We start from the raw sequence: 26,892 nt of genomic DNA, 5'->3' as shown, positions 1-26,892 counted from the left end.
CTGGTTGGGAGATAGAAAAAACAAGATAATGGTGTGGTAGTGTTTTGAAGTTGAAGCAAACAATTAACACTTGTGAGAAGGCAGAGGCATGCAGAGAGCCATGCAGGCAAAGTGACAGCCAACAAAAAATGGCTTTAGTTTTAGTCCAAAGCTACCGAGGTCAGATAACAAAAGGTGGCAGCAACTGAGTCATTAAATGATGACTAAGTGGATTAAATCTGTAGCTGTGTCTATGGACAGGAAGCAGGGACGTGCCCTGAAGTCATAAGGCAAAAGCACTCCATAGGGTTTAAAGCATATGGTAATTTTGCTGATTGTTGAACAAGGATACAGGCATTTGTTTTCCTTTGTTAAAGTGAATTCTGGCCTTCTGAGGAACAATGTACAAGTAAAATGTCACTTTTGGTATTTTTAGATCATTAATATCACTTTCAGTTTTCAGATCATTATAATGAAGAGGCAGATGCAGAGAATTTAAGGCTGGGCTATTTTTTTATTTTTGGTTTTGTTTGAATTTCAAGAATTCCTACTGTAAAAATCCACATGTATAATTGATTTCTATTATTTTATATCTGGATACATTAAAGTATATATTCTTACTAACTAGAAGATTAATTTGTGGAGAGAATATTAAGCAACTGAAACCAGAAAGTAAACCAATTTATTTAATGAAAATTTCCAGGAGTCATGTAAGATCCAGATTTTGTTTTAATTAAAACTTTATAATTATTTTGTGTGGTAAATGCACATTCAGAACTGAAAGTTTTAAGTAGAAGCACAAACTCTGCATAGATTTATGATTTTCAAGGTATTGAGATAGCCAGTTATGTATTAACTAACTATGCACTATAAAAATGATGAATTGTTTCCCTTTCTGGCAGCCAGTAGTTCTATATATTATCACCTAATATTCTTTATATGAAAATGTATTCTGATTTGTTATATATTGATAATCCAAAGACTACTAAAGAAAAATCACTGATACTGTAAATCAGTCCTCTGCCTCTTTCACAGCATCAAAATTTAGCTTCATTTGATGGCCAGACTGTGTCTGCTGGGTCTGCTCTTTGGCCTTGGTTTGTAGCTCCTATGCATGTACCTGCATCAAAACTATATTGCACATAACATTTTTTATAGACCTTTAATTTTTGGGTAAATTAGAGATATGGATCTGGATTTATCTCATGTAGGATAAAACACAAAAATTTATGTGTATTGATCAAAAAACCCCCTGTTTTATAGGTCCCTGTAAGGATCTGGTTGCTTGTCTTGGCTAAAATAGAAAACAGTAGAATTAACCTTTAACTGGTCCTTCTGTGTGAATGCTTTCTAATATGATCTGTAATTATAATGCTCATCTGTTATTTCCTGCCCTCAAAATGCCTGCATGGGAAGGGTCTGTGCCAAATTAAGTGAAAGCAAAAAAGGACAGGAGAAGATTTCTGTAGTATGCATCATTCCTCTGTAGCAGAAGTTGAAAGCACGCAGCAACTACAGAAAAGTTTTTAAAAAGCTCATAAATGAGGTTATGAAGTTCAGAATGGTCCTTGCCTGTGTTTCTGCTTCTACTGCAAAGCTTCTATAGAATGCTGACCAGTTTATTTAGGCTACATTTTTGTCATGTTGATATTTGTGTTCTTGATCCTGACTCGAAACCCAAGGAACTGGCTTGCCAACTGCTCATGGCTGAAACTGAAATCAACAGCAGCTGGGCTTCAGATAAAAAACTATTCCTATGCTATAGGAAGACATGTGATCTTGAAAAGTCAAACCTAAGGTCAGAAACACAATATTTGTCATACTTTTATTTTTAGTCTTTCTGTGCCTTTGTTTAACTTCCAGAAAGCCGGATTAAAACCTCTTCCATTACAGAGATTTTGTGAGCATGAAGCAGTTTGGTTTTGTGAAGCTTTCTGGTACCCAGGAAGAAGTCTATAGAAAGCTTCACAATTAAATTTAATCATTCTGCCCCTTGAATTCATACAATGAATGCTAGCCTATGGCTGTCCACTGAAAGAGAATAAAGCAGGATGGAAGAACAACATGCTAAATAAATCTGACCTACCTTACATGGAAATGAGATGGTGTCTGTGGGGTGAACAAATATATGTGGTTGTGAGAGAAGAATTTATCATAGTGAGGGTAGACACAATCACAAAGCCCATGAAAAAGGCAAATCCTACATAAGGACAGTATTAAAAGAAGGGCACAGAGGACAGGGAAAGATATGCTCTGATGATATTTGGTGAATAGAAGGTATAAACCCCTCAGGTAATGGGGGGGACAAGCACATCAAAAAAAGATCCAATACATACGAGAGTTATGTAACTGCACTGAGGAAAATGTCAGGCTGTCTCCTGTCATTGCCAGCCCTGATCCTGCATCAAGCACTGTCTGAGCTGTGAACCCTGCCTCACCAAGCCCAGGGAAAATATGCCAGAGAAATATGCAGTGTGGAGGGAGAGGTGGAACCATCTATCAGCATATTTTTCCTAAGGGTGGGAGTGCCACAGGCTCAACTGTTCAGCCTCAGTCAGTCAATTAATTTTACTAATTTGGCAGGATACAAACCTAGCAAAAATTGGATCATTTTCTGCTGAACTAGTGAGTTAAATGGGCTGATGAAATTATCTGACAAGTTTCATTAGTGTGAGGGAAGGTGTGGAACTGCACTGCTGAAAGTTAAGGGACTAGGAAGGAAGGATTAATATTTATCTTTATTTTTTTGGTGGAAAGTGAACCACTGAATCACGGCGGCTGCATTTTATGATTCTTTTTATGGAAAACTGTGGAATTAAGTATTGCAATAGTAAGAACTCCTTTATGTCTATCATCCAAAGCACAGATGCTTGTTCTGGCAGGCAAAGGCCTGACTGGATGGCTGTAGGGACTATGGAGGGATGAGGCAGCCTCAGCCGCGATCTGCCAAGGACTGCTGAGGCACAGCAGACCCAGTGAGAATGCAGCCATCAGAGGCTGTGGCCAGCAACCTCTGGTAAGTTCTACCAGCATAGATGAATTGTGGTCTTGAGAGATTTTGAAGACCAAAAGCGCATGGAGATTGAGTGATACAGGTAATTTATTAGGGAAGGATGAAGGCAAATAAGAGATGTGGTGAGATGGCTGTGGCATAAAGAGAGCCTGAAAGAGGAGAGGGAGGGGAAAAGGTGTTGTTTTGTTCTAAGAGTGCAAGGCAAAGAGGCAATGATGGAGAGTTCTACTAGGACTTATTAGACCAGGTGCTGTGTGGTGTGAATGCAGCTGTACTGTCTTCAGGGAGAAGTCAGAGTTTGAGGCTATGCAGTTGCTCTAATGCAGCAGAGACTGCATTGCAATACAGGTTCATAGCCAGCTGCTCCTGCAGCTGTTAACAGGGAAGGTGCGTGGCAGGGAGCCCAGAGGTTCAGCCTGGTGACAAAACCTTGCTGCAGTGGCAGTGCTGCCCCAGACAAGCCCTGCCTACTCAGTGAGAGAAGAGCTTTGGAACAAAACAGCAGGCTCTGGAGACATAAGGTCTGCACTAGAAACATTGCATGGGGTCACTACAGGCTGAGCCGTGTCTAGTTCCCAAGATTAAATGCCTCTTAGCTGTTGGAGTGCACTGGGTGCACTCATGGAGTTTGTCTTCTGGTTTAGATTAATGAGAAAGGAATTCTGTCCATGTCCTGGGAGACTACTCAGTGGTTGGAATGCAAGTACAATAAATGGGGATGATTGGGAGAATTGTTTTGAAAACACACTCTTGCTTTGAACCAGAAAGACAATTTAAGCTCATGCAGGAGGATCAACAAATCTGGATATAGTCTGACTTTTGAAAAACACCTGGATGGCTTGGCATTTCCCTGGCATTTCTTCTGTGTCTGGGGAGACCATTGCATTCCATGTCAATTCTGCCTCTTGGTGTTGTGGTTCTGTTGGGGCCACGATGCCATGGTAGGATCAAGTGTTGCTGCTGAGCACTGCCAGCACACCTGGCCCTGGGGAGAGGAGACTGCCCAAGTGGTAGTAGTTGCTGTGCACCCAGGTTTTCAGATTTCAACTCTGTTTCATTTAGACTTCAGTCCCTCAGTTTGTTTTAAATACATATTCATTGGCTGACTGGCCATCTGAGGGGATGGATAAGTTTGGTCTGTGGCTGAGGTTTGTAATAAGTTGATTTGTGTGGTCCTGTTCAGTCCTTGTTCCCTGGCACAGCTTCAGCCTTCTCTTCTCAAACTCCTGGCAGCTTCACCACTTGGAAAAAAATTCTGGTAAAACCCAGAACATTTCCTGTGAGACAGCCCAGCCAGAACATTTCCTGTGGGTCACCAAACACTTCCTATGCAAGAACCTGCAGCCCCTCTTTAGCAAGAAGTCTACTCAACCTGTACTCTAGAGTCCAGCTTTACATTATGAGGCCCTGTTAGGACTGCAAGAGCTGCAAGAAGCTCCCTGTCTCCTGTACTGTCTTGATGGCCAGGTTAAGCACCAGTTGGCTGGGACACCACAAAGGGTGTGGGAACTGAGGGGAAGGAGCGGCTGGGAGGGGCCCAGGTGTGAAAAGCTGTTTCTGTCTTCTTTTTGCTGGGATTTTTTTTTTTCTCTTGTAATATGGACACTGGGTTCATTTAGGTAGGAAAGGGAGGGGCAGATTTGGGGCTCCGTGTGCCATCTCCATCTGAAAAATGCATATTCAGAGCAGTGTGATCTGCAGTATGCCCATATTTACTGGGACATTAAATATATGCAATGCTAGGGGTGGTAACATGGCATCTGCTCAACTGTTTTTATTGTCTCTACAGCCCAAAACATTTGTATGGATTCTAACTGTAGCCAGAGATAATTACTTGTAGACTAGATTTTATATTATAAACATCCTCACACCAGAATGGCCTTTAATTATCTTTTGGGTGTTGGACAAATATCCTCTGCCCTTCAGAGCTCAGCCACTCTTTGTGTCACTGCCTCTCCATATTCACCTTAGCATGCACTCTTTTTGCTTGATAGTAAAAGGTGTTGGTTGTTCTTTAATAACAAAAGCCAAGATGAAATAAATGAGAAGCTACAGCTTTTTAAATTTTTTTTTTCTTTGAAGATAATGTTTTGCTTCCTTACATAATTTAGTATGTCCCAGCATCTGAATAATTTCAGCAAAGAGGTTAACAATTTTAATGTGAAAGTTTTTTATTCTCCTTATAAAATTGTCTACCACACAAGCTAATTAACTTGAAGTGGTAATATGCCAAGTAGGACTTGTAATGTGTTGATGGACTGTGTGTTCCATTCTTAAGTTGTCCTTCTTTAGGACTATCAAACTGGCATATAACATTTACTTATTAAAAATATAATGAGTTGTTTTCTGCTAGTGTTTCATCTCTGTGGTGGGGTTTAGTGTCTTGCCTAGGAAGATCAGAAATTTTCTGCTATGTCTTGCTGTTCTCCCTGTTGTGGTGTTTTTTGATTTTTTTTTTCTTTGTTAACTTATAATTCTGTGTTCCATTACAGTAATAGCCACACTTTTTTCCATCAAATTGTGCTTAAGCATTATTTTGGACTACACTGAATGTTGAACTATGTTTTAAAAAAGAAATTATGAAAAATTAAAGCAGCCATGTTGTAAATAGATGCTCTTAAAATCATTTGCTCTATCCAGACAAGAACATTTTTTTTGTTTGTTTGTTTTTGTTAAATGACTATTGCCTTCACATCCTGGAAATAGATCCCTGCTTGAACTAGTGTGGGGAACCATGTTGTGTTTAACCTTTGTGGGGATATGTAAGTAGGTGACTTATCTTTGAGCTAAACCAAAGTTTTAACCTAATACAAGAATGCTCAATTTAAACCAGCCAATTTCAGAGAAAATAGTATATCCAGCAGCATGAAGCCAAAATTATTATTTCTCATTTCCTTTAGTATTTTGAGTCTGTGTGTACTAAATTTATGTCATTATCCTGTTGCTCCTGAACATGTGAAGCAAGTGGGGAGGAGTTTCACAGGTTGAGTGGAACTGAAGTGGAGGAAGCAGAATAAGATGTTTAGAACACATTGGTCAAGAATATCATGGAAGTCAATCAGTGATGGCAGTCAGGTTTTAGTTTTCCTACTTGTTTGCAAATCAGGTTAGAACTGTGCAAAGCAATATTAGTAGAATGTTTGTGTGAATGAGTGTGAAGATTATTCATGATATTGTGGGTTTTTTTGGTGGGCATTTTTCTTGCTGGCAGGAGGAAGTGGAAAATGAAGTGCTTGTAGAATGGATAGGCTGGAAAGTTACTGGCAGAGCAAAAAGAAGTTGATTCTGTGGGAACAGGAAGATGAAACTATGCAGAGTTTTCCAGAGTGTTTGAAGTAAAAATAAAATTAATTATGTTTAATTTAATGCTTAGGGATTTAAATCTCACTGTAAAATGAGCCAGAAAGATGAATCTATTGAAAATATCCTAACGGAGAAGGACAAAACTGATCTTTGGTGTTCGGAGAGAAGGATTTTGTGGTTTTCAAGACATGGAATGATCAAGTCTCAGATTTGATTAAGAGCTGTATAAGCAGAGAAGAAACATGAGAATCAACTTCAGAAAATATGGAAAGGTGCCCACCATGAGGTATATTAGTCAACAGATATGGCTGTAATAGAGGGAAAACCTAAGACTGTGACTGCTGGTGCTGCCTTTTACACTAAAGGATGGAGTAGGCAGAAATTTTGGAGGCAAGATTTACAACTTGATGTGGGAAAGCTTATTATTAGAAGTGAGTGAGCTTTATATTGCATATAGGTTGTATTTAAGAACACAAGGAGAAAAATCCCAAGCCAATTTCTTTTTATATAAATGTTATTTTAATAAGCTGAAGACCTCCTAGAGCATTTTCTTATTGTGTTAATAATATACTTTTTGGGTCATTGAAAGCATGAGACTGAAGAAAAACAAATACACTAACATCACAATATTGTATGCCCTGGAGTATTCTAACAGCACAGCATTTGGTCCAGAGCTAGACCAAAATACCTGGAGTTTGTTTCCCCACCTGAGGATCTCAGCTCACTAGTGGCTGACAGAAGTGTCCCATTACTCAAATCCCCACTGTAATCTTTCAGTGTGTTGGGAATGAGGATATTGCCTTGCTTTCTGACACAATACCTTGTGACTAAATAAGGTTTATGCTGCATGGAAATATTTTATTCTACCATATGGATATAGAATATTGGTGATTTCTCCAGTTGTTGAGCTACTTCTGTCTTTGTGTACTTGACATTTTTAAAAAATAATTTGTGAAGCTATTTCTGAATAGACTGATTGTTGGATATTAGCACTAGATGCATTCATGTTATGGGGAAAGAAGAAAAATGCGCTCCTAGTTACTAACTTATTAATCTTCTAAAAAATGAAGCAAGGCAGATCCACTTAGGAGTCTGATTTTCAGCCTTTTAATCTCATGCCTCTCTTGAGACTGAGATACAGGTAGGAAAACAGTGACCAGATCCCCTTCAGGCTGTAGTAACAAGTGTGAATGTGCTCATCCTGTAACCAGGGACTTCTCTACATAATGATTTTGTACAATGAGAGACTCCAAACTTAAACTGATGTATGGCTCTGACTAGTGTCTTTGGGTTCTGCAGCTGTGGGAGCATTACTGCTTTTTATACTTCATATGAGGTGCAGTTTTGCACCAGAGCAGCAGCTCCCATTCTTAGTCTCCCTTCCTACGGGAACCGAGGCTCAGATGACCTTGGTGACAAGATGGAAAATATTCCCTGCCCAACAGTGTAGGTAGAAATAGATGTTTAACAAGTTTAGGCAAGGAAGACTGTGTATAACTCATGTTATCAGTGCAACCTTCAGTTGATGGATTCAATATAATAAACTCAATAAGGTCCTGATTAATATTCCTTAGGGAAACAGGATAGAGTTAGCATCAGGGTATGTGCCCTACCCTTTCCTTCTGACAAATCCAACAGTGAAATAGAAACCCAGGTATATATAGCTGTTTAATTAAGGCACTCCATGCAAAATCTGGGACATGGGTCCTTGAAGTGGATTACAAAATCGTGAATGAGAATTAAGGTTTCCTTTGCTGTGTCATTGCAAGTCGTAGATGTGTATCAGCATTCAGAAAAATTGTGATTTTTCTTTTTATGCGTTTAACTTAAAGCCTGCTTCTGGCTTATTTGGAAGGGAATTCAGAATGTGCTATTCTCATTTCCTTTGGTCCCTCACCATACCTCTCCTTTCTCTCTTGGCTGTTTGGGTAGGGTAGCTGGCAAGTAGTAAGAAATTGCTTTCCTTCATTTCAAGGGGGAAACAGCACAGAAGAAAACAGCTGGATTATGCAGAGAAAAGATCTGCCATAACATGTCACTTTTTTATCTGTGTTTGTGAGTTTACTCCTCACTCATTTTCTTGAATATAATTAAATGGAAAGTAAATCATGTCAAGATTAGTCTCTGGCTTGTTCTTGGTCTTACTGAGGGAAAATAAAACTTTTTAAAGTTAAGGCCATGCCTACTTGAATGACCATGACGTGCTTACTGAAAACGTTGTGGATTGTGCAGATGTTAGCTGTGCACATAAACTGACCAAGAGGGAAAATAATGGCAGATGGTAGATGAAACACTTCTTCCTTTTCAGGTCTCAATCCTTTCAAAACAACTGTTGGGGTCCCACTGTGGAGAAAAGGAAAGACACAACATGTGTTGGAGAGCCAGAATGTAATTAAAATATAAATTTAAAACTGGTAATTTATGCCTACCATTAGTCTGAGTTGCTATGATTGAAAGTAAGATAAAGTATTTATATTTTGATAGATACTTCTAAATGATCAATGTATTTGTGAGGTAATAGGGTAAATTGGGCTCTCTCTCTGCACCTCCTCTTCCACTGAATTGCAAGGAACAGAAAGCAATTTTAAAGCTTAAATCTAGAAGATGTGTCAGTCCTGGTTGAGTAAAAAAAGCTTCATTTTTTCTTTCCTTATTAAAAAAAAAAAGATCCAAAGCAGCTGGGTCCAGCTATCTTACTCCATACTCTAGACCTGCACATTTAATTAGGAGATTGCAAAGTTGGGGGTGCTACCTTTTGTATTCATAAGGTAGAAATTCCTTTTAGCATCTTGTGGTTGCAGTTCTCCATGTAAAGCCACTATAGTACCATTAGACCTGTGCAACAAATATTTAGTTTTACACTCAGCCTTACAACAGGACATTCCTGGACATTCCTGTTGTAGCTCTCTTGCACGTGCCTTGGCTCATGAGAAATAATTCTTGGGAAAAATTAACAACAGATATTGAAAAAATAGCAAACATTCAAAAGTCAGAAAAAACATTATAATTTTGTCTTCATTTACATATCATTTGCATATGTGAATAAACAAACACACAGAGCCCATAGTTAGCAATACAAAGGCAGAAAGCTTTGTAAAAAATAGCTTGAACCTTGTTCTTTCTTGACCTCCCTCCCCTTCCATTCTCCTCTGTGTCCATGTTAGCAGTCCTGCTGTTCACTCCTCCCAGAGCAGTTTAGGTGAAGATCACATTCAGCCAGATGTCCTCTGGAAAGTCTGGAGCAGGAGCCTGGAAAAGGGTGCCTGGTGGGCACTGCTACCCCACCGTGGTGGGGCTGGCCCTGGGTGTGCTTCCCTGATGTGCCCACCCCACCACTGACACTTCCCAGTGTTTGGGAACAAAGGGCAAGCTGGTGGGCATGAGGCAGAGCCCTGGTATCAACTAGCCCGGTACCATCAACTAGATGGCATCAACTATGACTCCTGGCTTGCCATAATTATGCTTCTGAATCTCCTCCTTTTCCTAAGAAAAATAAAAGCTCACTGCCTCTTTTCAACTCTATTTCCATAGCAATAAAGGTAGTAGAAGTCATATAAAATTGTAATTAACAAAATAGAAATAGTTCCTTTAAGGAAAACTTCAGGAACTCACATTATTTGCGCAGAATGGCATGCCACCACACCATAAACTTTGCTAACTTAAATGACATACCTTAGTTTTCATGTCAGCCTAACACACATGATGTTTCAATCTTATTGTCCCCTGCTAAATTGTGAATTACATTCTCAGACATCTAGGGAAACTTCAAACATTCAAAATTCTAGAACTATAGCTTTTTTGTGAGTAAGTCTTCATTATGGATCACTAGACAGCATTTGTTACTGAGTCAGTTTGAGAGCTTTATTGTATTGTTTAGAATGATATAGGATTAGTATTAGAAGAGAGAAATTGTCAAAAATGAGACCATACAAAGTCAAGCCAGCACTAATTAGGAAGTCTATGACATTTCTCAGATTTATGGAGAGACTTTATTTAATTCATTAATGTAGGCACACACTTTGTGGTAATTGGGAGTGGGGCTGAGGCCAGCCTCATCCCCAGTGGGCACAGCTGTGAGCAGCAGGTGAGCAGCACTGACAGCAATGAGCCAGGGAGTGCCCAGGGGCACTGACCAACCACCAAAGGGAGCAGAGGGCGCACAGGTGCAGTGTGTGAACATGAGGGGTGTGAAAGGCTGGGCTGAAGAACAAGAAGGGCAGATGCTTGCAGCCTTCTGAAGTGAGAGGGTGTTACTCGGTATGGGTTGAAGCTCTCTGAAATTGTGTGATGATGCTCCGTGTGTTGTGGCTGTCTCAATTGTGACATGTGCTGTGACACATGAATCAAAAGGTATCAAAGTCTCTTCTTTTTTTAATGGGTGGTGTTAGCTAAAAGAGTGTTATTATTTCCTATGATTTCTTTTGGAATCAATAATCAAAAGTTTTACTCGCAGGCTAAAGTTTAATGGACTGGAAGGTTTTGTACAGTGGCAAGCACATTGGATATTTTTGGACATCTTCAGGGCATTGGGGCTTCTTGCTTCAAGTTGAGCTTTTGTTTTTCTCTGGACTTCACCATATCAAGTGTATAGGGTCTAGCCTTTTGTGTACTGTCTGTTCTACTGTGTAGAAAGGGATTTTCATGGCTAGGGAAAGCAGTTTTTGCCACAAACTTTTCTCATCCAAATAGGACTGGCAAGTGGCCAGAAATGTGCTGGTGGTTCTTTGGTTGTGAATTTTAATTTCCAGGCAGCTCCTTTTAGTACTTGTTCACATAACCTTTGCTTCTCTCCTCGCTGCTCTGAACAGAGGAGGTGAGCAGGTTCCTGGTGCAGGAGGCGATGGCTGCAGGCTCAGCCTCCAGCCCCAGGCCTTCGTGAGGGTTTTGGGGAGGGGCTCTCTGCTCTGCCAGCTCTCCTGCTCTACCTGGAGGCTGCCAGCAGTGTGGCCCACTGGGCACAGCAGCAGCTTGCCCACAGCTTTCAAAGTCTTCACTCATCTCTCTGTCTGATGGGCAGATGAAAGCCAGGCTACTCAGCATGCAGAGGGCAGTGCAGTTTGTCCTACAGTTGAAAAATGATAAGGAGATTTTTACTTGGTTGGCTAGAAACTTCTTTACCCTCCCCTGAATAAAAAAACCACCTCCCTGCCATTTTTTTAAAACTCATTGTCATTCATTCAACAGTGTTAAATCTGCTCATTTTGAAGTATCAAGTGTTTTTCCCTAGCAACAAGATTTTTCTGTAAGTGACAGATTGGATGTAGGAGCAGGGTGGGGCAGAGTGAAAATATATATTTCTTAAAATACTGTTCAAAAACTACTGCCTTTAGAGCCTTAGTGTTAAAGTCATGCTACTGACTGTTTATTTTAAGTAAGGTTCCCTTATATGATAACCAAATTTGACTTATAAAATTTGTTCTTAAATTGACATACATTATATTAAGTTTTAAATATAGAAATAATTTATAGCTCATACATCTCAATTCTGTATCGCCATGTAGGAATAATTTGTTTAAAATATTTCTTAACAACAGGCATGTCCTAACATGGGCTCTAAAATCTGTGGCACCACACTTTAAAAGCCTGTTTGCATTTTGTCTGTTCCTTTAAAGGGCTTCCGTATTGTCTCGGACTCCCCTGGAAATGCAGTAAGGATTCGTATCACATCTCGGTTGCCATAGCAACAGCAGTCTTTCCCATAATGAGCTGCATCATCTGAACTGATGTCACAGCATCATGCAGCAGGTCACACAAGGCACCTCCTAGTATTGCATCTTACAGATGTGCCGTAAACATCAAAAGAGGATGATTTGAACAGGACATGGTAAGTTGCAAAATATTGTGCTGTTCTTAATTGCAGGGTTATTTTTTCCTGTTTTATAAGGTTTTCCTAATGTAAGTGTGTGGGTTTTGCCTTGTAAAATCATTTTGAAGAAAGATGCTGCATGCCTAAGTATTATTTTCAGGCAGACAGGCTAAGACAAAGGCCTACAGAAAATGCATTCAGTTTGAATGTTTAGACTTGCCGTTGCATTTGTGATAATAGCCTGAATATTTGAAGACAGTATATTTAAATTTCACAATCCAATTAAAGTGGCTACTGTCTGATTTGCTTAAATGGAAAGAATATCTGTTTTCAATTCTAATGCCATAAACATAGCTTGTTCCTTTTCCTGTCTCCTGATTTAAGCATTCTTACTATGTTTAGCTCCTCTTTGAATCTATTTTATCTCAGTAGCATGAACATCACCTATTTACTTTCATTGGCCTTCCACAGCATGATAGCACAGAAAATACTGTGCAAACTGGTGCTGAACGAGCAACTGGAACAGTATTGATTTTAAACAGGGTTCAGTACTGTCCTATTTCCACTGGTATTCTTAAAAAAAGCAAAACATAGATTTAATTGTCAAAAGAGAACCAAATATTTTGGAAGGACAGACTGTAGCTTTTAGCACTTCTACTGTTTTACTTTCTTTGACTCTGTTTTTAAAATTATAATATGAATTTAGTGAATTTTTAGATCTGTCTTTTACTGGGAAGAAAACAAGCTTTTTTTTTCTGCTGCAACTGCAGTAAAAGGTGTAGCCAAAGATTCAAGCATTCTGAGGGAGTTTGCTATGAATAAAATAATAGGAATAATTAAAAAGGTTTCCACCTCTATCTTGGGAAGAAAACACATATTTTTTATTTAGAAAGCTGGTTAAAATAATGTTTACAGTATTTAGTAATTCTTCACAATGTTCAGTATTTGTTTATGTTGTATTAAGGTCTTGCTTCTGGAATCTAGGTTTATTTTGCTTAACTTCAAGTTAATCTTGCTGGATGGTATATAACAACATTATGGTTTGATTTTGTATGTTTGAAATACAGTCTTTCAGCTGCTTGCTATTAGAAGGAGAGAAAAGACCAGACACATGTCATTTTAATTGATCAATATGTCCACTAGGAATTAGGGAGTGGTCTCTGGCTCTGTTTCTCCCTGTGTAGTTTATATTTCAAAAGTGCAGCAAGAAAAAAGCAACCACTAATTTTGTAGTGACAACAATATTTATTGTGGGGTTTGGTCCCTTCTATTTGATCAAATAATAATGATGAGATCTGACCACTCTTCATAGGGGTGTGTGTGATGGTCTTTTCTGACCCAAGCTGGAATAGAGCTCTTATATCTTAATTAGGCAGTCTGTCCAGAATCACATATGCTTTTTTCAGCATGGTCTGGGTACCTTTGTTGGATTTTTCCCCACTGCAAAACACAAAGAAAATGACTGTAAATTAATTATTAGAGTTATGTTTTATTTATTTGTGATACATTTTCCAGTATGAAAGTAGTGGTCTCCTGCACTTGCTGTGTTCCCTTCAGGCCAGCTCGGAAGGGATGAGTTAGCAGGAGGATGGGGGAGGGTGGGACAGCTCATGTCTGCCTGGTGTCAGAACCAGGTGTGAGGAGAGCTAGTGAGCAAGGCCCTTAACGTGCAACTTTAGGGATCATAAAAGAACACTCAATAACACATGGATGTAAGATATTTCTGGTTTAAATATTGTGCTTTTGGTATCATCAACAGTAATAGATGTATTTTCTTAAATTTTTAAAGTGACTTGATTACAACCAGAATTTCTCAGATCAATGTAAAAACTTAGGGCAAACATAGTGGGTAAAAAAGAACAACTTTTGGTGGTATTAATGGTGGTATGACATACTATGAAGCCCTCAGTGAATAATTTTTTCCCCCTAATAATAAGAATACAAACCATGTTGGGTTTTTTTTTAAAGTTCTTGTTACTCTTTATTCCTTACACTTCTTACAGCATTGTTTACCCTGAGAAACACCTGCTAATAATGGAGCTGTGATGGCACTACTTGATTCTTATTAATCTTGGCTAATTTGGACTCCTGCTGAATGCTTTGATTATAGAATGCTTCCTGTTAATTTTTGTATGGGTCCAAGTGTTGCACTGAGATCTGTGTGTGAGGATATGGACAAATGTGGAGTGATGAGGAGAGTCTTACTAGAAGAGCAAGCCTTACTGCCTGGGAGCATGACCAAATGTAGAAACACTAAAGATATAATACAGTTTTGCTTGTTGTTGAGGAGATTCATAACTGGTACAAGTGAGACAGCATTTGACAGTGTGGAAATTGTGCTGCTTTCAGCTTTGTTTCACAGCTGGCCTTATACCATTACTGAAGGCAATATGTTTTGTAAACACATGTATTCTTCCCTGAAGTGGCTGCATTTGGGCTGTTACTGTGAGGGCCAGAGTTCTTCTGTGTATGCAGAATCATACTGACGTGGAGCTGGGTGTGATGGTGATGGGTGTGTACTGGTGAACTGAAAGGATGTTACTGTTTAATCTTCACTTTGCTCTGAAGGGTTTTATTATATCATCAATTAAGTAGTGCTTACATAGCTTAGCACTCAATGCAGGGAGGAACAGAAGCTTGGTTCTTCCCAAAGCAGCTGTAGGAGCTGATGACAAAACCTGACCACAGCAATGGAAGTTGATACAATTTTAACACTTTGTGGGGTTTTTCTTTCACCATATGACCATGCAAAGCCTACCTAGAGGGGATCAGAGCATGCCCTCAAGGGAAGGAACTTTCCTTTCTTCTCTAAAGAGGAATTGAGGGAACCCTATGCTCTGAGCATCATCTTTTGTAGGTCACGTTACAGCAGCACAGTGGGTGGGTGTTCTGTGCCTCCCACCTCTGACAGATCTGGAATAAAGCTGTGTTCAGAAACTCATCCCTTGAATGCTAGTCAAAGGAAATCTCTAACAGAAGTGCTCAGGTATTGATTAGAATTGATGGCATTTCGAAAATCCTGGTGAAATATTTCTTTCAAAGTAATTGAGGAATTAGAATTAAAAAATTTCCCATGCCATCTCCTAGTCTACTTGCATCCTTCTGTAAAAGTCACTGCTGTGTCATGAAAGAAATATTGACAACATTCTGGGCTTGATTTTTTTCCTGGTCTCTGCTGAGTACTTCTAGCTTCAGGGAGGGGCAGAATGTCTGAAGTTCCAGAGTTGTGTTTAAAAGAAAAAAAAAATCATGTGTATTAAAAGATATTATGTTTCTCTCTTGAAATATTATATCCATATTTTGTATTGTAAGTATGGCCCACGTTCTGTAATGAATTTCTTTACATTTTGTAATGAGATGCTATACTGGTGTTACTGAGACAAAATCAATAATACATGAATGAAAAGATGACAGCAAGAAATCATCTTGCAACTAATTTATGTCTGAATACTAACATTTCTGTGGACTGGACAGGTGGCTTTTGGTTTTCCTTTTCTTTAAAAACAGACACTCATTAAAGCAGATTCTAGCTGCAGAAAATGAGAAAGTTGTAAATGCTGCCCCTGTAATGAGTCACCCAGACTAGGTCAAGTCTTTCCTAACACAGGAAAGGAAGGAATCAATGCAAAAGCTGAGCTGGCTGGAGAGCCAAAAGGAGACCAGAGCAGTGAGGGATCAGGGCATACAGTGGGTGACAATGGGATCATGTCTGACATCACGGCCATGATCCAGAGTTCTCCTGAAAAGGCAGCTCCCATCTTGGGCTTTTCAGCCTCTGGAGACCTTGGCAGAGGGTAAGGCAGACCTCAGCTGTGTTTCTAACCCTAACAAGCTGTTACTGTAGTCATTTTCTGTTTAGTCAGAGCTTAAAGGCTCCCTGTACCTTGTGTGCTCCACAGGCATGTATCCTGTTTGATCTCTGCTCCTGGACAAAGACCTGTGGAGTATTGTCCTCCTCATATGCAGTCTTATATATTATATTTTTTGTAGATTAAAAAAGTACCTATCTCCACTTCATGTCCATTAAAAAACCTGCTAAAAGGGTGTAATATAAATCCTTCAACTAGTTTGGTATGTTCATATTTATGTGTATATATATAATGTCAGAAGGGTCATCACAAAAATCACTCTTTGGGTATCAAAATGTGCTTTCCTGAAGCAAAAAATTTTCCTATTTTTAACAAGCCTTCAGAAAAGCTTTGGTTCTGAGCAAGAGAGGGAATAAATTAAAAACCAGTCCACATAGCTCTTCCCTTCCTGTTTGGTGCATGAAGACAGGTTTCAAATATCTGGACTCCTGAGTGCTATGAATCCCAGCAAGGCTGACTCAGCTTTTCATCCCTTCAAGGTCAAAAAATTCAGCTCAGTGTACTCTACAATGTCTGGCATTTTCAGACAGGATGTTTCAAGCCGGGAATATTCTCTGCTCTGCATGAACTCGGTTTTCATGGCGTGTGTCAGATGCAGGCTTGCCCTGGCAGACTTGGCCAAAATGCTGCTGCCTCCTGCTTGTCCAGTGTTTAGTCCCTGCAGACAAGCAGGGATTTTCCCTCAGCTGTGTCAAGAGTGTCTTCTAAGATTCCTGAAAGTGGAGACAGCTTGTAAATATATGGTGTGTCCTCTAGCCTGAGGGATAACCTTTGTGTCCTGAGGAGAGTATCAGCCTCAAAGTTATGGGTGGAGAATGAGCACTGTGAATTGACACTTCCTTACCTTTGCCAGCCCAGTGGCTTCTGGAACTGGCAAGAGCACTCAGGGCAAGCAGTTGGCTCTGGAAGACCCACTGCTTTGTAGGGTGGGGCATTGGTAAGGCTCCAAGAAGGGGAAGCACCTGGCCCTTGGGGCAGCAGGCACAGGAATTACTGACCCCCAGCACTGCTGCTGCTCCACATCCAGCTACTTTCTCAGAGACCCAAAGGATGCTAAGCGTTTAGCTGGACTGTGCATTGTCTCTTTGGCAAAAAGGTCTTTCAAGTGATGGTGATTTCAATGAGGAAATAGCTCTCTAAAATACTTTTCTCAGCCTCCATGGTACCGTGTCTTATGGGAGCTGACACACTTAGAAAAATAGCCTTTGTTAGCATGAGGTTGTACTGAAAGAACTCTTAGCATTTGTCTGAGGAAGCACCCAACTGCAGTAATTAGTTCTGCTTTCAGTCTTACTGGATATCTATTATTTTTGTATATGTTTTATGTCTTTCAAGAGCTGCCCTGTACTGATTCTCTTGTCAGTTCAATGCTGTCACAGTTTCAGAATTAGGATGCAGACATGAAGTTGCTTCATGAGCTATCAGATGTTAATATAAATTTTTTTGCCAGCTTGGTGTGTGGATAAACTGAAGAATGCTAGTATCTGAATCCAAGTTTGTTTGTTCTCTGCGTGATTTTTGTATAATTTTTCCTCTGGTCTAAAAGCATATAGTTGAATCTTTACTTCAGTTTTAAATGCATCCTGTGTAACCTCCGTAAGTCCTCCTTGCAGGTTATCTTAGATTTGTATTTGTTTTCAGCTCCTCTCAATTCCATCATATATTGACTTCCTCTGTCCTACTTTGTCCTTCCAGCTTGCTGGTCCTGAATTGTATGACTGTAATTGCTCTCTTCTACAAAGCTGTCATTCTTTTCTTATTTAAAGACCTTGGAAAAATATTGCGTTTTTTCTGGACAGTTTCTAAAAAGTGGTTCATGAAAGTTTAGATGCAGAAAACTTGTGGGACTTGGGGGTTATTACTGTGTTTTAAAATAACAAAATTCAGATATCTCTACTGAAGCCTGGATAGAACCCTTACAGTGCTAGGGGCTGTAATGGTTTGCCTGAGAAACAGGCAAATCTTTTCTGACTTGTTTGCCTTGATTTTCAGCTTAACTTGAGGTGAATAAATTTTTTTCTTGCTTTTCTTAAATTGTTTCCTTATAAAGGATAAGTAACATGCCAAAGTTTCTTGGAAAACCTCTAGCAGACCTGGGAGAAAAAGCTATTTTTCCTGTTGCTTGTACAGAACTTAAAAAAATTATCTTTTATCTGCCTGTCTTTGTATTTTCCTGTTTGTGCTTCTGTTTTCTGAGGTTGGTTGTTTTTTATTGGTCAGGGTTTTATTGGATGAAGCTGAGCTTTTAGTGGAGATCCATCATGAACTTTCAAGGTATTTAAGGCAAAAAATGTTTGTTACCTGCTATAAACTAGGCTGCAAATTAACACAAGAAGCATGGAACATTCTAGTTTTCAAAAGAGGAAAACTAACTGCTTATCACAGTGTTTTAGAGAAACTGACTTTATTGATTAAAACGAAACAAAAAGCTGCATCTTTATGCAACATAACAATATACAACAAAAAGAAAAAAGTTCTGTGCACTTCTTGGTTTAAAAAAAACCCAAACCTACAGCACAACAAAACCCCACATTTGTTTTGAAAGTTTTAAAACAGCATTTCCTTTATTGGCTAGATAAGTGCTCCTCCTTTGTTTAACAAATTGCTGTGGCAGAGTATTCTCTGCCAAGACAGTCAATACAACACAACATGTCTGCATAATAGAAAAAAAAAGAAAACAGTTTACCTAGTAACTGAAATATTATGCTCATTAGGTAGAAAATTGGGAAGTAAGGACAGATGTATTTTTTGCATTACATAGCATAATATTTGATGTTGGTAACCAAGTCCACAAAGAAATGCTGTTGAACAGTCAATTGTATTATATTTTTTCCCTTACAATTCTATATATATGTTTCTGACAGGTATTTATTTGAGAGGCTGGTAGAACATGCGCAATTAAACACAAAACAAGTAGAAAGGAGCCTGATATTGTCAAATATGAGGGCTGTATAAAATTGTTGTTCAGCTGATATTGCAAAATGAGTCTTAAACTCAAACAAAGTACTAGTAAATAATGAAAAAAACTAATGAAAATCTTTCCTTGAGACTTAGATTTTGTCCTGAAAAGCTGTACTTCAGAGCTGAGTGCTATTGATGGAATAACTATGGTCTATTGAGAATGTTTTCAAATAAGGACATCTTTCAGGGCTCCAGGCTGCTTACGATCTTCAAGAGTGTTAGATCATGTTTAGCTTTTCCTGCTGAAGAGGCTAATTCCCTGGCCAAGGCGGTACTAGCTAGTATGTGTCCTTCCTGTACTTTAAGCTTCACTGCTAGTCTCCTAAAACATACCATTTTTAAAAGAATAATAAATCAGATTTAGATTGCTAAAAACCCCTCCCCTTAAAGCCCATAGCTGCAGCTAGAAAAGGCTGCTATCTGTCAGATTTCAGCATGTCTAGTCTGTTGCTAAGGCAATGACACAGCAGATATTTAAGTTGCCATTTTAAGGGTCAGCTATTATAATATGCAGATTCTGTTCTACAGACCTTTAATATGTCATCTATTCTTATTCCTTCTCAAAATTTCATCCCAGTATTTTACTAGGTCATTAACAGCAACAAGCAGATTTTGATGTTAGTATGGACAGATAACCTTTGAAAATAATTAGGGGATTTTGGGTTTTCTTGTATCTGGCGAAGGTGGAATCTAAATATACTCTGTGTATGATGGATAAACAGTGCATCAGCAATAATGGAGCTAGCTCTTTCAGAAGAAAACAATTTTAACCCCCAAAGTACTTCACACCTGTGTGCAATGCAGTAGCTTTTTAAAGGAAACTTTCAAATAAACGGAGAGGCTTGTTTTTTTATTTCTGTGAATTATAATGAAAACTTTTTAATTATTCCAATCTAATTCAAAATGACCTAACAAAGCAGAACAGAAGGAAGTTCAGTTTCATTTGCTGGTCCCACCTATGTGATCCCTTTTCTTTGCTGTAAATTGTAGTCACTTTTAATCAGGAGAGATAAATCTCCCTCAGCTGCCTCTTGTTCCTGTTCTTGTTAGGCAATATAGAGAATTTTTTGTCAGCACCTTGAGGGCTTGAATGGTGAGTTCTATAAAACACTGGTACTTATTTAGTATTTGTTTGAGTAAAGATCTTAGGTATTCTACCTGCTGTGCTTGTCATGACAATGTACTGAAACTAGTATAAGGAATTGCTGGGTTTAAATTTTAGTGTAACAGGATAGAGAACAAAAGTTGGTCAGAGAAGAGATAAGCTACAAGAAATGTAGTGAATGGCCAGTGATACTTGAATCAAGGAGACTGGCAACTGCTTGTGGCTCTGATACTGAATGTGCCCCTTTCACATTGCCTCAGTACCTGTGCCCCTTGCTCATCACCTGTGGAATGGACATCATGATATTGATTCCCTTTGCAAACCTCTGTATGTGCCTGGTGGCACCACTGCCAGTTTAGCTTTACACACAGAGATACTTGTACAGGCAAGCAGCAGACACAAGAGAGAATGGTGCAAGAGAACGTGGCTGAAAGGAAGATGTGGGGGCTGAAAAATGCAATGTGAAACCTAAGCAAGGAAACTAGCTTTGGGCATTTTTGGTCTTAGGTAAAAGATTGCACAGCAGAATATTTACAAAATGTATCGAAAGCTTAGTGGTTTTGGCAGCACAAAATTACATTTATAAGTAGTGTATGCTCAACTACGTTGAGCCTGCTGAATTGAAAATATCAGCTGAGTGCTACAATTAACTTTGAAATGACTGGGCAAATATCTCTACTGGCCGAGTCAAAGTCATTTCCATATAGGAAGAGAGGCAGCACTGCCTGGTCTGTAAAGCTGGAGGCAATATGTGCATGCTATTCTACTTAAAAAAAATTACTGTTTTTTGTGAAAGGGGGACCTGCCTGCTATTGTATGATCTCCAAGGGCTCCTTTCTAAAATCAGAGATTGATAAGAATTGTTCTACAAGATACTGTCTTTTCAGTCATTGCAGACTCATCAAAGCGCCAATTGTTGATCTTCATGAAACTGTATTGCCTAGGTTTGTTCAGAGAGCACAAACCCAAACCAGCTATTGACAGATGGATATGCATTAAAATGAGATATAAGATACATGGGACAACATCTGCTCTGAATTAGGCAGTCCCCTGGGTTGTGGAGATATTGCTCTTTCCAGTCTAATAAATATTTATTTTTGAAACCAGAATAGCTGCGTCAAGTAAGTTAAGGGTGCATATTTCCAATTAATGTGCCAGTATCTTAGGGAAGAGGAACCTAGCAAGAAAGGGCTTTGTGAGTGATAAAGAGTAAAAGTAGACCTCAAATTAACCTCTATTGTTTTGTGACTCCCAACACAATTTGGAATCCACTTCAGTTTTATCTTACCTAGTCCTATATACTGCATGTAGCTCTGATTCCTGTATCTTTTGAATTGTTAAAAATTAAATCTAGGGATGTCTTTAGTATGAAATTCAGCAAGCTAGTGTGCTTAACTCAGCACCTAAAACTACTGTTAGACGTACGTGAACTCCAACAGCATGTTTTCTTGAACTTTATTGAATGGTTTAGAAATTTAATTGGGCATTTCCCTGTGTTCTTCCTGACTGTTAATTGTTGATGGATCCTTTTAATCTGAGTAATACCACATGGTTTTAACTAATCCTTAATAAATTCAGACTATGGACAGCCATTACTTAAGCAAAAGTATGAAGATAAAATAACACTTTTTATTTGTCAGGTGCTTTCACTGGTATGAGAGAACCACAGGGAAGGCAGAGGTTACAGAGAACCTCAACAAACCTTCAGCCTGTGAAATGATATTTCCCCCAGCTATATCCAGCCTGAAAATTATACAGTCTGAAAGTGAAATTTGATACCACTTGGAGCTAGGAAAAATGCCAGCTTGGCAAGGCTCATAGGTTATTTTTTTTTTTAGCAATATTTTCCTAGACTGGAGGCGGCCTCAGGGATTATAATTAGCCTGTCTTGGACTGATTAGTGTTGGGTACTTGAAGATCCTTGATCAGCAGAATAACACGTCCTGACAGCCCAGTGGAAGAAAGTCCAGCATTTGACTTCTCCCTGCAGGCAGCTGAGAAAAGAATCTTTGGGTAGAATAAATCCCTTTATGAGAAAAATGGTGGATGTATTGAATACTAAGATGTGGTTATCTCCTGGGCCAGGTTGCACACTGATGTAGTCAAGCCTTTCAAATCATTTAACTGAAAGTGAGGAAAATAAAATCTGTGCCATAAGACTTTATTTAAGTCCTTCTTTTCTGATTGATAGTTCATAACTGCCTGCTGGACCACAAGCAGAAAGTGGCTTGCTTTCTTCTTCTAAGACGTCACAGAATCAAAGTTAGATTCAAATGGGATGAAAAAGGTAATGCGATAAACCCCAAAATTCTGTGCAGTCGCCTTTTAGAAAGATGATAAAGATGTAAATACAGGGCAGATCACTAGCCATTTGATAAAAAGGTTATGGATCAATTAGCAACTCCATCATCTTGAGAGTCTCAAAAGTCCGATAATGTTATCAGTCACAGAGTATTGAGCTTTTTGGGTGGTAATGCAATACAAATTATTTCTTTTTTCAAAATGAGGAAAAACATTGTTCTTTAAAGAGATTACAGGAGTAGATGTACAAGGTAGGAAAGGAGACTGATATCTAGTCATTCTCTCGACACAAATGTGTGTTCACCAGGGACGTTGACTCCAAGTAACAAATCTAGCATTCAGTATGGAAAACTTGATTAACACTCCCCTCCCCCCCCCCCTAAAATTCAAGCTTCTGAGAGTGTTCTTTTTAATTTTAAAAGGAGAGTGAGGGAGCTAACAAGGCATAATGGTAATTTAATGGCTCCCAGTGAGATAATTCCTGCAGCAGTGATGAGGAGGAAGGCTGTCAGAGTTCCCTTGGGAGCTGTGCAGAGGCTGGGAGGAGCAGGGAGTGCAGCACAGCAGCAGTGAGTGGGATTCCTTACCAGTGATGATATTGCATGCTGATAAATTATATTTTGGAGCTGCTCCAAAATATCAGCCTTAGGTTATTCTTGAAGCACCTTAGCACTTACTCCTCTCACAGTTATTTCTCTGCTGCACCTATTACAGGCATGCCAATGAATCTTGCCTCAGGTGCTGCTCAGTTCTTGGTACAGATTTAACTCGACTCCTGCTGACTTCTCATGTTTCACTTCTAATGGAAATATAAATCTGTAGATCTTATTCAAGGCTTACTAGGGTCATTAATAAGCTCCAGGCCCAATATCTTTCCATGTTGTGTGGGTGTTTTTTTTTGTTTTCTTTTTTTTCCCCGATTCTGTGATTTCCCCAAGGAAAGTGTCATGAAGTTGAACAAAGCCAAGCTGAATTCTTGAAAGAAGAAAAAACATTAGAAATGTATGTGCCTCATTTGAGATTGAAAGGTTTGATAAAGGGTTGTTGGACTTTAAAGATTTGGGAATAATCTTGCTCCTCAATTTCCTGCCAAAAAATGAAAATATTATTAGTTTTGTCTGTGAAGTTATGGTTGCTATTCTAGTACTGTGAAGCACTAAAATGATTTTTGTGTACTGAAAAGCTGATTATGATCTGAGTACCAGTAATACAACGCAGGTAGGTTTTAAACTAATTTTTCAAGAAGCTAACATGAGTATTTTGCCTTCTTGAGAGATGATAAAACAATCTTATCAGTTTTATCCTGGCTTCAATTTCTGATTATATAGCTTTAAAAGGGCAAAGTAGCAAAAATCTTCAGGAATACATCAAAAGTGTTAAAGAAGTGACTTTATTTTCTAAAAGGCCAAGTAAGGTATCCATGGCTTGAAAGTAAGATTGAAAAAATTACTAATTTATATGTGGAGTGGGCTGTAATGGTTGATAATGTCTTAGCATTTTATTGATTTTGTTTTGTTCTTATTTGAAATATAAAAATATTCCTCTTACTGAATCTGAAAATAAAAGGTCCTTGATGTATAGGAAACAAAGTTTCGCACTGTGAATTCTTTGGACTAAAGCATGGTGGCAAACTTCAAATGAGAATTTATGGGAATTATTTATGATAGCCCTAGGGAATGAAGTTCTATTTAATGACGAAGCAGGGATAAGAGTGATGAAGTACACAGGCAGTAAGAACATTAGGGTCAAAAATCACAACTCCATCTGCTGATGTAATTCAACCTGATTTTGGAGAGGTCAACAGTAGTTATGGTAAACGCCAGGGTTTTGTGTAGATCCTAGAAACAGTTAAACTAAACATAGCAGTGTTATCCATTTTGGTATTAGTGTTATACTTCTATGCTTGTTGTTCTCATCAACATTGTCAGACAGATTTGTATGTGAAGTCACGCACAGATGCACAAATAAGTCCCAGTATCTCCTCCCCATCCCAAATGCCCACTGTGCTACTACAAATCTGAGAGCAGGCCTGCAAAGTTACCTACCAGGAGCATGGCAGCTATGTGAGAGGGTGTTAAAGATTTGTGCTGTGACCTCCTGTATGACCTGTAACAAACTTTTTGGTTTTTGCGAAGTGATCCTTGCTGCTAGAAATGTGTGGGGAGTGCTAAACAAGAGAGTCAATATCCTTTTAGGATGCTTGGGCAGACAGGGAAGTGACTTGTAAGGAAGAAAAGAATTGTGCCTAGGATGTGTTTGTGGTATTAGGGCTTCCTGCTCCACGGGAAGGTGCAGAAAGGCAGCTGGGAACAGTCTGGCTGTTGAGAGTCAGAACCTGCACAAAGCCTCAGACAAGGGGCACAGAGCAGGAAAAAAGTATGGCCAGAGCTACCCCAGATAGAAAAGGGGAAAAAGTGGGTTGCTGGCTACAAGAAGCCAAGGGAGAATAAGGTAACAGCTGAAATAAACAGGCCAGAGCTGCTGCTCGGCCCCTATTCAGCTCCTGTCAAAGTAACAACAACATTGCAAACTCCTCTGTGGCCATTTAATGGGTATGATGCACTATTTCTAATCATATTTGGAATAAGGTTAAAGAGTTATATTTTTTCCATATTGTACTTTTTATCTACTGGCTTTATCCTGTATGGTTACAGCATGCAGAAAATGAATCAGCAGCAATTTAAGAACACAGTAATAATAAATTTAACTTTAGCTAAGCAAGCTCATTTTTTAAATCCTTGGAGACTCTGTAAGATGTTTTAATGGGTCCTTTGTGATGTGGATATGTCCTCAGTTTAAAAACTAGACTAAATGGTTCCTTTTGCATAACTTAGGAAGGAGCTTTCATACGGTAATGATTTTAGGTCACTGCTAAGCTAGACCAGATGTGGATGAATGGCTTAACAGTGAAATGCTGTATATCCCATTACAAAGCTTTTTAGGTCTATATCCTTACCCTCCTGGTAATAAGCTTGCAGTTAATGAGTAAGTCCTTAATACACAGTTATATGTCAAAAGAGGCAATCATAGATCCACCATGGTTTTTGATGATGTTGAGGAAGCCAGTCATTGACAAAATAAATTGACAGGGTATTCTGTAATTTGGAAAAACTTCATTGGTGTATCATTGCCACCCAGAAAGATATTGTCTCCCTCTGTGTTCTAGGGGTTAGAAGAGAACCACATTGAAGCCATAAAATAAACTTATTTTCTGGGTGAAAAGAAGGAAACAGTGTAATATAATGAGCTGCTAAATAAGGAATGAACTTTCTGAAATATCTGCTGTAGTCTTTTAAATATGAGCAGCTTTTGTCTAAAAATAAAACACTATTGATTTGCAGAGATTAAAAAATTATCTTTCTCTTGTCTGAAATATCAAGAATAACAAAAGATAAATTATCAACCTTTCCTTTTGTTGATATTTAATAATGTAGAATAAAATAGTTCAGCTGTCAAGAACCTGCGATGATCATCTTGTGCAGTTGTCTGACTGCTTCAGAGCCAACCAGCATGTTGTCCAAATGCCTCTTAAACAGTGACAGGCTTGTGCATCAAACACCAACAATTAAGAGGGCTGTTCCAGTGTTTGACCATCCTCTCAGTAAATAAATGCTTCTTAATGCCAAGTCTGGACCTCCCTGGCATATCTTTGAACCATCAAAGATCCATTCATTTGAACTACCTTTCCTGTCACTGAACACCAGGGAGAAGAGCTCAACATCTCCCACCCCACCTTCCCTCTTCAGGAAGCTGTAGAGATCAATGAGGTGTTGCCTCTAAGCCTCCTTTTCTCCAGACTAGACAAGCCCGAAGTCCTCAGCTGCTCTTCATAAGAAATACCTTCTACTCCTTTCCCAGCTTTGGTGCTCCCCTCTGGATGCATTCCAGGATCTTTAGTTCCTAAAGTGTTCCTAAACAGCCCTGCACACAGCACTGGGGATGAGGCCCCAGCTCTGAGTGCAGTGGGGTAATGTCCCACTTTGGCTGGCTGGAGATGGGTTTGATGCCCCCCAGGATGGGGTTTGCCCCCTGGGCTGCCCTGGCACACGCTGCTGGCTCACCCCCAACCAGCAGTGCCGCTGCCAGCCAGCGCCCGCCGGCTCCTGCTGCGCTCCAGCCACTCCTCCCCCATTTATCCTTGTGCCCAGAGTTATCCAGGCTTATATTATACTTTAACATAATAATTAAAAATATTAAATTGATTAGGCTCACAAGCTCAGAGTGTTGAAATCTTGGTTGTGTTTGGTGCTAGTCCTAGATTTGTAATTCACTCGCAGTTGCCCTTTTATTTGTTTAGACAGTTATTTTGGGTTCAGAAATGTTACATGGACCCTTTGAAAATGAAGGATCATCCACTAAACATTATGGAGGCGTTCAGCCAATTAGCTAATGAAGCCTTAGTGCATCTGTTTTCTTCACCATTAATTTTGTCTGTGTGTCAATGCTTTATTATAGATGAATAAAACATAATTTAAGTAAATAGAGAAGAATTTAATTAAAATCCATGTTCCTGTAGAACATCTGTTGCAAACAATAGATCTGTCCTTTATATACT

At 39.1% G+C, this 26,892-nt stretch overlaps 1 protein-coding gene across 7 annotated transcripts in view; it reads left to right on the top strand.

The window, feature by feature from the left end:
• AKAP6 (A-kinase anchoring protein 6) overlaps positions 1-26,892 on the top strand; it is a 294,626-nt gene that overhangs the window by 27,630 nt on the left and 240,104 nt on the right. For 4 of the 7 annotated variants that reach the window (XM_064424001.1, XM_064424002.1, XM_064423994.1 and 1 more), the window contains one exon: positions 11,908-12,119. The exons of 1 other annotated variant lie outside the window; for it this stretch is intronic. The gene's annotated coding sequence lies outside the window, so the exon portion shown is untranslated. Of the gene's footprint in view, positions 1-10,517; positions 10,646-11,520; positions 11,538-11,907; positions 12,120-26,892 lie in introns of those variants that run through there. 2 more of the 7 variants (XM_064423995.1, XM_064423998.1) reach the window with 2 other exon arrangements.

This window comes from Passer domesticus, chromosome 6 (genome assembly GCF_036417665.1).
Source record: "Passer domesticus isolate bPasDom1 chromosome 6, bPasDom1.hap1, whole genome shotgun sequence".
In the NCBI taxonomy this organism is placed as follows: Eukaryota; Metazoa; Chordata; class Aves; order Passeriformes; family Passeridae; genus Passer; species Passer domesticus.
Note: the sequence above shows the minus strand (reverse complement) of the source record. Positions and strands in the feature narration are given on the sequence as shown.